The 13,160-nt window shown below is 40.9% G+C and overlaps 1 protein-coding gene across 3 annotated transcripts in view; it reads right to left on the reverse strand.

Annotated features, from left to right (window-relative positions):
- The window catches only part of COL22A1 (collagen type XXII alpha 1 chain), a 216,651-nt gene extending 204,436 nt beyond the window's left edge, over nucleotides 1-12,215 (reverse strand). For 2 of the 3 annotated variants that reach the window (XR_001553652.2, XM_032442913.1), the window contains exon 1: nucleotides 11,918-12,215. The gene's annotated coding sequence lies outside the window, so the exon portion shown is untranslated. The remainder of the gene's footprint in view (nucleotides 1-11,917) is intronic. The other variant, XM_015856410.2, reaches the window with a different exon arrangement.
- Between the last annotated feature and the right edge of the window lie 945 nt (nucleotides 12,216-13,160).

The raw sequence follows: 13,160 nt of genomic DNA on the forward strand, positions 1-13,160 counted from the left end.
TCCATCTTAAGCTAGAACAAAGCTAGCTGCAACTGAATGCAACAGAAATGATAGTTCTTCTGTCACAAGTAACTGTGATGCTATCACCCACGTTATTCAACATTCCAGTGCATGAAAGCATTATGATACCTGGAAAATATTCATAAGTTGTCATCCTATTCCTAATAACATGCTGCAGGCAGAAAGATTTCTTTCCCAGTGCATACCAGTTTACAAGAGTGTCAGCTTTATGATTCCAGCCTATGAATTACAGCAGGAGGACTCAGTTTTGCTGGCAACAATTCAAGAACAAGAAAGTCAGGACAATGAAATGACTTCAATAGAAAATGAGTTATTGGAAAGATCATGCAAGTGCAGACTAAGTATCTAGGCTCAACACATTTCAGATTCCAAGTAGCAGGAATCAATTACTTTTTTTTTTAAGTGCAAATCTTTGGTATCTCACTCTAAATCCATCCTGATGTGCAGCTGCAACTCTATGTATCAGTGTAAATCAAACACCAAAAATGATAGCAAAAATAAGAAGAAGAATAAAAACAACCTCAATGGAATTCCACAAGTATGAAGCACAAATAAAGCTGCACTGCCCCCAGTGCTGAGCCTTACCCGCCTTTCTTCAGAGTTTAAGCTCCTAAAATATATTACCAAAGCATTTAAGCCCATTCAGCAGTTACTCTGAGATGACTGTTCTACTTGACGAGAGCCTGCTCTTCAACTACAAGTTACAAATAGCAACATTGCCTTTGCATAACGTGCATCTCACAGCAAAGGGAACATTTATATGGGAAAAGCAAAGATTTCAATTAGGACCATACTATGTTCTCCCATTTCTCAACTTGGGAAAACAATGAGAGGAGGTACAAGTATTTTGTCTACCGTGTTTAAGACCTACCTTATTTCTGATCTATGCCTTGTGGCAAAGGAATGCCTTTCTCGCAGTCTGGAGCCCTGAAAGTAAACAGGCAGGGACAGGCAGGATGTGGGCAGAGCACAGCACTGACAGTACCCTCCCAGGGACCAAAGTAGCTTTACCACCACCACCACAAAAGCAGAAAAAGATCAACAGTGAAGGGCTATCCTCACTGCAATGCTTCCCATGATTACTGCTTGGACAACACCGGCTCTTGCCTCCGTCCTGGACCAGGACAGCACAGAAGCACTCCTTGCCCTCCCTTTTGCCTGAAGACAGATGCACCAGTTGCTGTGCTGAACTCCATTTCCTCATAATTAATGGGAAATACACCAATATTTGCAGACACTCATTTAATTCAGTTTGCTGAGCAGCTGAAAACATTCTAAAAGTTAAATATTTTCATTAGTTCAATTAGTCCTACTAAACTCATCACATCAACAGAAGCCAACTAAGACAATTTTTCTTCTTCTTCTTTTTTTTAAATACCACACTCTGAATTATGGGATTCAGAAATGACTACAGTATACTCGCTAGCCTTGCTGATTTAGCAACACAGCTTGCAAAAAGATCGATGCTCAGACAATCCCACTGGTATCTCAGTGCACCTCTTAGCAGATTAAAGTACTCCATAATTTATTTATCAGGATGACAGAACCTACCCCTAAATAAAGAAACCAGAGTAGAAGCCTCAATAAATTGGAATTCATTTTCCACTTAAGTCCATATGACACTGAGCACACTGCTGAAACATTAAATCACAGAAAACTGTTGCTAGTGGCAGAGCCCTTCCTAAACTTCATGGATTTATTCCCAGAAAGCATTAAACCTAAAGGCAAGATTGCATTAATTTTCCTACCTATATTTTCCATTCTGTTCAGCCATGAGTTTAAACTGTATTCCAAGAATCAGTTTTTACTGTCTGAGAAAGCATCGATGAGCACAAGGTTAGAGGCATCTCTCTGAATTCAGGGGATAAAAGGAGACTCCAGGAAAGTTTACTTCTGTTCTTCAAGCATGAAGTTGGCTATAAAGTAATCTCTAAGTTCCCATCCATCCCTCCTGCAGTCTTCCAAATTTACTCATTTTCATCAACAGCTTTTCTCATGAGCAAATCAGGGATCTTAAAATCAACGGCACACAAGCTGGTGCAGAAAAGGAGATGCATGCCATTAATTTTATACACAGTGACCAAAGGAAACAGCTTGCATTTTCAAATGTATCTTAAAGCTTTCACTTCAGTAGAACAATCTGAGAAAGAGGTGTTTCTTCTTCTTCACATGTTGGGTATTTCATTTATTTAATGAGAAATAGAACTCGATTTATCCTAGAAAAAAACAACACAACTTTCTGAAATTTTTCGCTCAGTATCTAAAACTTTAATTCCGCTCTTCTCAGCTGTTGAGTGACATATCAGAGTGATTTGATAACTCAGGGACTGACATCCATAGAATACTTTTGTTATTCATTTTGACTTCCTCAAGACAACCACAAGCTTTTCTTTTGTGATAAACAATAGGACCTGGGGATCAAAAGGGCTCATTTCCAGTAAAACACAAGACTGAGTTAACTCCTACAATCAAAGGACTGGTCTGCTTCAGTGTGCAACTGATCTTCTTATAAAAGGACAAAACAAGCCCAACTGTCTTTCAGATGCACACTCTTGGCAGCAGGCAAGACGCTTTAAACAGTGGTGATTCTAGAACCACAAGTTGGTGATATTTCACTCTTTCTAAATCTCAGTGAAACATCTGGAAATCATAGAAACATTTAATGATTAAGGTTGGAAAAGATCATCTAGCCCAACTGTCAACCCATCACCACCATGTCAACTATACCATGTCCTTCTGTGCCACAATGACACACTTCATGAACACCTCCGGGGACGTGACTACCACTTACCAGGCTGTAAGACGATGTTAAATTTGCCAGTCTTACACTTGATATTGCTGAGGGATCTGGGTACTGCACTTTGCACTGTCTGCTCCCAAGCAATATAAGAAATTAGTGAGCAGGAGAAAAGCAAATTAGTTGATGAATAAACTACATAAGCAGATGGTGGGAAAAATAAGGGTAGGCAGGAGAAGAGCATTCAAAAAATCCACTTGTAACCTGCCTAAGTCTTCTGAAGCGTAACTGTGTATCCTCACCCCAGACCTTGTTTATGTGACATTCCCTCTCAGTGCACCTTAGGGGATTTTGGCGGGGGAACAACTGAAAGTCAGGCTCTACCCTAAAGAATTACATATGATTTTCCCATCAAAATTTCTCCAAGTTTCTCTCTCCTGAGTGTTTTACAGTCTTCAAATAAAATGCTCCCTCCTCATCTGATCTTCCAGATGTTGCTATGCCTCAAGTCTCCCATTAGCATACATCTCCCAGCAAGTCTCTGCTCTGAACTGAAACAGAAGCAGGTCCCGAGGAGATGAAAAAAGGTTTTGATCAATCTCTTTACATGTTAAGCAGTCTGTAAAATGCCACTTTTTTTCCTCATGGGGAACCTGGACACTGAAGGATTTGTTTTGCCTAAGGTTACCATGACATTACAGAGAACTAAGTGGAGTTCAGCAGAGCAAGTCTTGCACCAAAAAGAAAGCCTCCTTCAGTCATATTGTCTGTGCTGGGACAGGAGAAAAAGGTGTCCTGTTTACCAGATATGATTCCTGTGCCTAATGAGTTTACAATCTAATAGATAGGATTTCACAAATCCTTTGAATACACAGCAATAGAGGGCTCAAAGAGGATTAATAGCCTTCTCACCCTTCCTATTCTTAAAGAGAGTATTTAAGGAGAGAAGCTCTTCTTACACCATCATGTCAAGAAACAGAGAATAGATTAGCACTTACCATCTGATCAGACAAGCAAGCTAGAACAAGTCAGGCAAACAAGAAGAGCTGGTAATGAAGCAGAAAAGCCACAAGAGCAGAAATCCCATCACCTAAGCATGGGCAAAGAGCATTCATATCACTGTTGTTTCATTAAGAGATGTCATACATAAAGGCAGATATCTGCAGATGAAATGGGACTGAAAATGGAAAAAATCATTTCTCAATGGGAAATGAAAAATAGTAAACATTATCCCATTTATAACAGGAATAAGCAAAAAGATCATTCATATAAGAGTCTGATTCAAACGGAAATATCACAACAGCCTGAAACTACTGATATCATCTGCACATGACTGAGCACTTACTCAGTGGCATCACAACATGCATCTCCTGAAGGATCCTAAATCCGGGATGTAACTGTCACATCACCCTGGTTGCAACTTACCCAGACCCTCCTGCTCCCCTAAACTGCTCTGATAGTTTTAATGTATACCCAGCTCTTATGCAGTGTGAATTTTCTGAGATGCTGCTGCGTGTTGGTCAACAGCCACATCTTTCCCAGCTTGTTTGTGAGGAATGCCATCCTACTGGCTAACTTTGATGATTGATGTGCTGGAGTTCTGACGGTACTACAAGGATTAATCTGTCTAAATAAAGAGATTTACGGTGTTACTGTCTGTATCAGAGTAAACCACTACTGTTCTTTACAGTCCATGGAGAGAGGAACAGGCACTTCTAGAGAATAATAGATTTCAAACAGGTCAGATTAACTGTGATGTAAAACCTTGTATCTTTCTTCACCAGTTCCAAAGGGAGAAAAGGGATTTTGGCTAAGTGGGAAGACTGTAGCAGAGTTCTAAAACTAGATGAAGTGATCCACCATGACTGCTTGGGCTGAATAAGCCTGTCTCCAGACATGGCAGTCTACAGGTTCCTCATGAGGGCAGGCCTCAGAAATCCCTCCAGTTATGAAGATAATCTCCTCCATCCTTGATGCAGGTTCCTTCTGTGGCTTCCCGGTGACACTGATGAGGCCACATCTTGAATACTGTGCTCAGTTTTGGGTCCCTCACTACAAGAAAGACAGGAAGTTCTGAAGCATGTCCAGAGAAGGGGAACAAAGCTGTGAAGGATCTGGAGCACAAGTTTTATGGGGAGAGGCTGAGGGAATTGGGATTGTTTAGTCTGGAGAAGAGGAGGTTCACGGGAGACTTCATCACTCTCTACAACTCCCTGAAAGGAAACTGTGGTGGGGAGGTGGTTGGCCTCTTTTCCCAGGTAACAGTGATAGGACAAGAGGTGATGGCATTAAGCTGTGCCAGAGGAGATTCAGGTTGAATATTAGGAAAAACATCTTCTCAGGGAGGTGGTGAAGTCATTGTCCCTGGATGTTTTCAAGGAAGGGGTAGATGTGGCACTGAGGGACATGGTTTAGTGGACATAATCCCTCAGCTGGATGAGATCTGCCTTATGTATTATTACCTTCCAGAGTACTCTCTGGGAAAGAGACTGAAAGCAAAAACACTGATGTAGAAATGAGAAGAAATTGAAAAGTGAACAATTTTACATTGTTTATCATACAAAGGAAATCTGGTATAAGGTTACTTTATGCTTTATCTGTTTGTTTTGTCATTGTTGTTGTCAGTCTTCACTTAGAAACAGCTTAAGTAAGGGAATCTGATCTATTAGATGGCGTCCTAGAAAGCAGCATTTCTCTGATTTCCTTGAATTGCTGCATCTAAAATTAACAACTTCATTTTATTGCTCACTCATAACTGCCACAACTTTCTTGGGGTCATGGCTTGTATTCATGGAACAGCTGCTAGAGAAAGTGAAAAGGATGTTATGGAAAGAAAACATGATAATAAAGACATCTAATGATAAGAAAAAAATAAATAAATTCAAAGATGGAACTAAAAATGTGAATTAACTAGAGAATACAAAAGTACTTGGAAATGCACAAATGAGTGAAATAAAAAATAAAAGAATAGAAAATGCACTCAGTAGTAAACCCAAGGGATGACAAAGAAAGAAGATAAAATAAGCCCACATAGTAAACTGCTTTAATTTCAGGAATGAATCATAAAAGTACTTACCCGTGTAATTAAGAAAAGCCTCCACAAAACATAAAAACGACTCTTAGAAGTACAATGCAGGTGGCACCGTAATTAAACAGCAAAGCAAGACAGGGGCAAATTGGTTTGAAATACATCAAGCACGAGGTATCTTACGAAAAGTCAAGATTCAAACAAAAGGTGTCACCCCATCTGCTAGGAAAGAGTAGATCATTATTGCTCCAGCCTCCCAGAGCAGCTCACCAGTTCCTACTTGAGTAGGGAGCTGGGTCGGATGATGTTCAGAGGTCCTTTCAAATCTCAACCACTCTTAGAATCCACAGTTTTACAGTCAGTTATTTCCAACTGCTACGCCTTTGACCATCCTGTCTAGATTTAATCAGTAGGGTTTGCTGAAGATCCTCTGGCTGTTTATTACTGCGGAAATGGATAAAGGGCTTTGGGGATGGCCACTAGAAGACATTCTTTAAAATGGGTACCAGCTGTTGTTTCATTTCTAAAAATGGTAGCAATAATTAAGATGGTCTATATACATTATTTGTAGCCTTTACCTACCAATAAAATCAGAATTATTGACATGCTCTTGTACAAGTGGCAATTAGTTTTATAACAAATGTGGAGCCAGCAGTAATTCCCCTGTTTCCCCTCAGCTCTAAACTTTCCAGCTCAAAGAAAGAAATTGTGATTGATACACAGAAAAACAACTTCTTATTAAAATCAATACAAAACTGCTTGCTTTTGAAAGAAATACCAGGCTGCTGCCAACAAGCACATAATTCAGCATGTTTAAGCAAACAGTGCTGCAAAAATTGCACTTGGGTAATACTCAGTCAGACCACAACCAAGTGGTGGCTAAGATCAGATTAAAGAATGTGACTCCAAAATATTTAAAGCTGTCAATAATTTAAACTTTCCCTCAAATGTTGTATGAAATACTGTAGTTTTGACATCTCTTATTAAAATTACTTAAGAATCAATATTCAGGACACAACAATAATCGAATCTAGTTGCTTAAACAAAACTCAAGGGATCCTTCTATTTTGCAAAGAATCAAAGATTAATTTCTAAGGAACTGAATCAATGCAAAGTAAATAGATTCCTATAAGCTGCAAAGGGATAGCTTGCTTCTACTGCATAGTAGATAAGCTCTGTGACAGCAGTACTCTCTAAGCAAAGGAAATCTAGATGACTGCATAATCAGGACTGACAGCACTCACAATACGTGACCCATAATTCAATTTCATTCATTCTTAATGAACTGTCAATACTAACATAGCTTGGAGTAGCTCTGTGGTATGTAATCAGATCAGCTCTGAGTTCTGCCCTTTTTGGCTACTCTGCAGCCACATCCGCCCTGGTGTGGGATTTGTTGCTCTTCAGGGGATGCTTAGGATGGTCTGAATCATTATTTCTGTAGCACAAGCATTCCCAAGCAGGTGTCAGTGCTCACAGGCACCTGGCTTCTTTTTATTGCTGACTTTCCTACCTATTAGGGAAAAAATTGGAAGTTATTAAAAAAATATATTCATACCACATTACAGCAAATAGCCTTTAAAATTCAAAATATGTCCACAAGTCTGATTTCTTGTTCATCACTGTCTGCAAAAATACCAGCTGTTTGCCATGAAAAACTCAGTATCATAAACAAAATGAATGGCAACCCAGACCAACTTTCAATCTCCCAAGAGTAAACTCTGTTTTTGAAGTTGTTTCTGGCAGAACAAGGAAACAAAAACTACCTCACTATTTTTTATCACATAGTGAAATTAGTAGGATGCAACACCTGTTGTATATCAATAATGTTTATTATAGAGGTGGGTTGATTCTTTTTTTCACTACTCCAGATTAAATTCTTGATCTGGAAGCCAAGTCTGTAGTATACCTCATACTCACCATCTACCCACCTACTGCCAATTCTGAAATAGTTTTCCCAAGGCAACAGTAATGCATCCACACCTTTTTTTTCTCTCTCTAGGTGAAGCATCAGCTATTTAATCTTCACAGACCTGCTAGTAATGTTGGAAAATAAGTATTATCAGCCCTCTCCACCCCCATGTTCAGACTAAGAATAGAGACAAAGGGAAAACAGCAGCTCTTTTCTCAACCAGAACTAATGGTTCTGTTTTGCAGACCATATTTAAATGCTATGATATTTAGGCCTGGTTAGTGGAGTCAAGCATCAGGAGCAGATTTAGGAGAAAAAAATTGGTGTGTGCTCTTCCCAAAAGCCACCAGAGCTCCTTAGTTGGGGTTGTCAACCTAAGGACTATAGTTGCAGCTTGCTACTCCCATATCAGCAAGGACCAACAAGAGAGCACATAAAAGAGAGTCATAACATGGAAAAACAATGATTGTTTCATTACTATCTCTGAAGACCATGTCATCTTTGTCCCCACTGCTCAGTAACTAGCTTACAAACACACTGCAAGAGTCATGGAAGTGGGCTGGAAGCTCAGCAAGGTACCTTCCTGCACTTGTCTCATAGAATCATACAACACCTTGGGTTGGAAGGGACTTGGAAATCATCTAGTTCCAACCCTCTCCCAAGGGCAGGGCTGCCACTAACCAGATCAGGCTGCCCAGTGCCCCATCCAGACTGGCCTTGAACATATCCAGAGTTGGGGCACTCACATCTTCTCTGAGCAACCTTTTCCAGTGCCTCACCACCCCCTGAGTGCAGAATTTCTTCCTAATTTCTCCTCTTTTAATTGAAATTCATCTCTCCTCATCCTATCACTATCAGACCAACTAAAAGCTGAGATTTTTTTAACTCACCACATACTCGTTTGCCAAAAAGACAGTAAGCACAAGCATGACTTGAGTAGAAAACTTTAAGGCTTAGGAGGGGTAAATCTCCCAAAAGCACAATGGGAGACTTTTGCATAAGTCTTTCTCCCAGCAAGATATCAGTCCCCTGCTTGGCTCCACTGAGTGAGCTGGGGCAGTATCATCCCAGATGGCCTTTGACTATGACAGCTTCAGAATCCTGATGCCAGTGAAGGTAATCACAGAACATTTAGCAGCAAGACGAACAAGCCATTAGGAAAACACAAAGTATAATCAGGTAGAATGAAGATCAAATTGATAAGACAGTGGGAGAGTTTGATTGGACTACAAGTAGATAGTTTCTAAAGTCTACATTTTGGCGTTCTTTTCCTGTTCTACCTATGTTTGCAACAAATATTTTAAAATATTCCCAATTCCTCAGCTACAATGATTTACAGATTGCAGAATTATTAATTTCTATGCATTCTGTTTTCTCTTTTCCTTGTTTCCCGAATAGAAGCTTTGATGACCCAAAACATCTTCTCAACACCTGGTAGTGCCTAATATAAAGCGTTGGTAAGAAAGGACTCAATATTGGTATTACAAGACTCATATAGTCAAAGAAAGAGCTGCAGGAATGGCTCTTCTCTACAGAGCTAGTAAAAGCAATAAATAAATGCACTGGCACATCCTCCTCACTCGGGAAAACAAAATGCGAAAGGCTGAGAAGGGTATCTCAGTACTGTGGATGACTATATACATTTACAATTTGCCTAAGAGAGCCTGGGGAATTTGATACAACCCAAACAGTTGAAATAGTCCAGTATCAACTGTACTATTTAGGTATGGTGGTACAGAGGAGATATGGATCTAATGCAGGGTTGTTAAAGGTTTCTCTCTTTATTATGAGAAAGGGGAACAGATTAAGAATGGTATTTAAAAGGAAGGAATTGCAATCATCCAGCAGCGATTAATCAAAATAGGCTTTAGGAGAAAATGTTAGAGTGTGACAAATTGAAATATCCTTTGAAGCCACAATAATTGCCAAGCAATATATTTTAGTATGAAAATTATCACATGTTGGCAACGAAAGTCTTCTTTTCTTCCTATTATTTTCAGTATCGCAATCTTCAGAATCAAAAGATAGCTCTGGCACGTAGCAAATACTTTTACCCTAAAACTGTATTAAGCATCAGCAGAAGTAAAAAAAAAAAAAAGAGAGAGAGAGAGAAAAAGAATTGTGTGTGGTTTAGGTATCACAGATAGGTTCGCCCACACACAGTTGAGGTCACTGAGCTCAGAAAAAACTTCCCACAAAACACAGGATCAAACTAATTCTTCCTCTTAATTCTTCCTCCATTAGGTGCCCACTATGGACTTTCTTCTTCCCTCATGCTAATATGAGTCATCCTTGTGAATCATACTGATACTTCCTCCTGTAAGTCCTCCATTACATGGACTTTTCCAACTCTAAACCTTTCTTTCCTCTACCCCATGGTAGAGGTTTCATACAAGCCGGAAACAAATGATCAAATTAGAGAGAATACAGTTTGTACCAACAAAAGAAGCAAGTCAGACTGATCACTGCAGAGAGCAGTACTGTTACTGCTGCTGCAGAAGCCGGAAGATCCGATTTCTTCCCTTCACTTTGCAATGTGTTGAGATCTGCCCTGCAGCAAGTTACTTTGAATTATTCTACTCAAAATCAGATGACATTCAGTTATTGGTAGGCTGCCCATCACCAAGTTCAGAATGAGATTTCAACTCTTCCAAGCCTCAATTTCCATCTGGAAAGGTGACCATTTCAATTCAAACCACTCTATGAAAACACCATGCTGCATATTATTAGGAGCCACAGCAACACAGCACATGAAAGATACACAGAAACACTGCAGTACGCAGATACAATTTTCTTTAGCCATAATATTTCAGCAGCACTTAATTGACGTAACTTCTGACAGATATTTTTACACACTTGATACATCTTAAGTACTCACTTCGGATCATATGTTCAACTACGGACAAGGAGCACAGCCAATTGTAGTCTCAGTAAATTCTGCTGTCAGAAATGCTTACACTTAAAAAAAGGCAGGGAGTTTTGGAAGTGGACAAAACCTTTTGATTGAATGCCTGGCCTTTCTTCTTTCATAAAATAGTATGTATTCCTTAGCATTTACACAAACACCCCCTCAGTCAGATGTCTAAACAGGCATTTGTGAAAGAAAAAGAGGACATTCAGGCATGCATCTAGAAGTGCTCTTCGGTGCAAACTAAGCGTAGTTACATGTGTAGGATTTGCAGGTGCATCTTCCTGAGAATGATTCCATTAGTGTCCACACTGCACAGATGGGCTGTGTTATTTTAAGGTCTTAATCAAAATACATGCAAACACAGTGCTGTGTGCATACTAATGCACGGGAAGTGTCAGCATTAAGGCAAGCAGTATGATTTTTTTTTAAGAACACTGGGTATATAATAATACAGAAATGAAAGTACTGCTGAATAAGAAAGTATAGAGGACGACATATAGGCTATATAGATAAAATGAGGCGAAGCACATTTGTAATAAATATGAACTGAAAACCAAATATCTTGTTAACACATCAAGGTATTCCCACACACCAACAGAAACTGAAGTGCCACACAAAGACAATACAAGATGTTAGGCCAACAAAATCCCAAGCTATATGTGCTAAGGCGAACCAACACTGAACAGAGTAATCATTACACAATCTTGACAGCTATAAGCATCTGTCAGCTCTGAACTCTTAATGGCTTTCCTCCATAAGGGCATTTCCCCAGTCTCTGCTGATAGGTCACGGTGAAGACTCCGTACTGCTAATCACAAATTAAGGGCTGACACAGACTAGTTGAGAGATCCACCTAGGAGAATCTGTGGTCCACAAACTTTGTTGATTAAGGTAAGAACTAAAATCATAGAATCATTAAGGTTGGGAAAGAACACTAAGATCAACCAGTCCAACCATCAGCCTATCCCCAACATTCCCATTAAACCATATCCCTCAGTGCCACATCTACCCTCTTCTCAGACACCTCCAGGGATGGTGACAGCACCACCTCCCTGGGCAGCCTGTTCCAAAACCTTACCACTTTTCAGAGAGGGATATTTTTTTTTCCAATTAAGATTAATTTAACACAGTTCCTCCTCGATTTTCTTTTTAACACACAGGTCCTGTTCCTGCACGTCTGCATACTCAACAAAAATTCTTCTGAACTTGAGCTGCCTCACTATAAGAGGGAAAAAAATTAAAAGGAACAGCCAAAATAAGGGTTGTGTGCAGAGTCATAGTGTCCTGGGTGTCAGGATGTCCTCTTACCTGGGCAAGCACAACAGCACCAGGAGGGAGACTGGTGCCTAGACTCAGCCTCAGCCCGGCTGCGCTCTGCAGCTGTCAGCTTGGGTGGGATGGGTGGTAGGTGGGTGTGCAGGGGACACACAGACAGGCAGACAGACAGACACACACGCACTCACACAGAGGTGCTGGTGACAGAGCAAGGATGGGAAAAATGCTGCATTCTCTGCAGCAAAAGAAGAAGAAATTAAATCAACAAGAGGAGGAGGAGGAGAAAAAGTGCAGAAAGTAAGAAGAAAAAAGAAAAAAGAAACAGAAAAGGAGAAATGAAAGAAGGAGAGTAAAAGTGTGGAAAGAAGGATAGATGAAAACAATGAGGAAGAAATGAGAGCAAAGAAAAAAAAAGAGAAGAAATGAGAGACTCGAAAGAGAGAAGAAAAATAGACAAAGAAGTAAAACAAAGCAAATAAAGAAAAGAAAAAAAGGGGAGGAGAAAAGAAAAAGGAACAAAGAAAAGCAAAGATAGGAAAGAAGAAAGAAAGGGAAGCAAGGGGAAAAAACAAACAAACAAAAAAATAAATAAAAGGAAAGCAAAGAGAGCAAATAAATATAGAAGAGCAAAGAGGGGAGGCGAACTAGTTGCACGGGGACGGAGCCGAGGCGCGCTGCGGGCAGGGCTGGGCGGCAGCGGGACCCAGCGGGCTCGAGCTGCCCGGGCCGGGCGCTGAGGATGGAGAGGAGCGGGGCGGGCAGGAGCGGGGTTTAAGGAGCGAGGGGAGGGGAAGGAGCGGGGCGGGGAGGGCTGCGGGTCCCGCCGCCGGCCGGAGCTTGGGGGGGTGGCCTGGGAACGGGAGTGAGGTTTGGGGAGGGGGAGTGGAGGCTGAGGGGGCGTGGGGATGGGGCTGAGGGTTTTGGGGGGTGAGAGTGATGTCGGAGGAGGAGGCACTGGGGTTGTATGACTAAGGGGTGTGTGGGGCACGCTGAGCTCTTATCCTCCTCAAGGAAGAGAAATGGCTCCAGGGAAGGCATCTCCTGGTTAAAAGATGTGTCCCCAGAAAGTCTAGGAAGGGAAGGAAATGCCCTTTCTGGATCAGCAAACAGGTGGCCTCTGCTTTTACCCGTCTGTAATCTCAGCCTCTATATAAAAAGCCCTCTGCTGGGATATTTCTGCTTGAATTGCGGCTCTGACTTGGGTACTGGAGCCGACAGTCCATCCTTTCTCCAGACGAATTCATCCATCCCTCCTCCAATAGCACCACAGCAGCAA

Source organism: Coturnix japonica, chromosome 2 (genome assembly GCF_001577835.2).
Source record: "Coturnix japonica isolate 7356 chromosome 2, Coturnix japonica 2.1, whole genome shotgun sequence".
In the NCBI taxonomy this organism is placed as follows: Eukaryota; Metazoa; Chordata; class Aves; order Galliformes; family Phasianidae; genus Coturnix; species Coturnix japonica.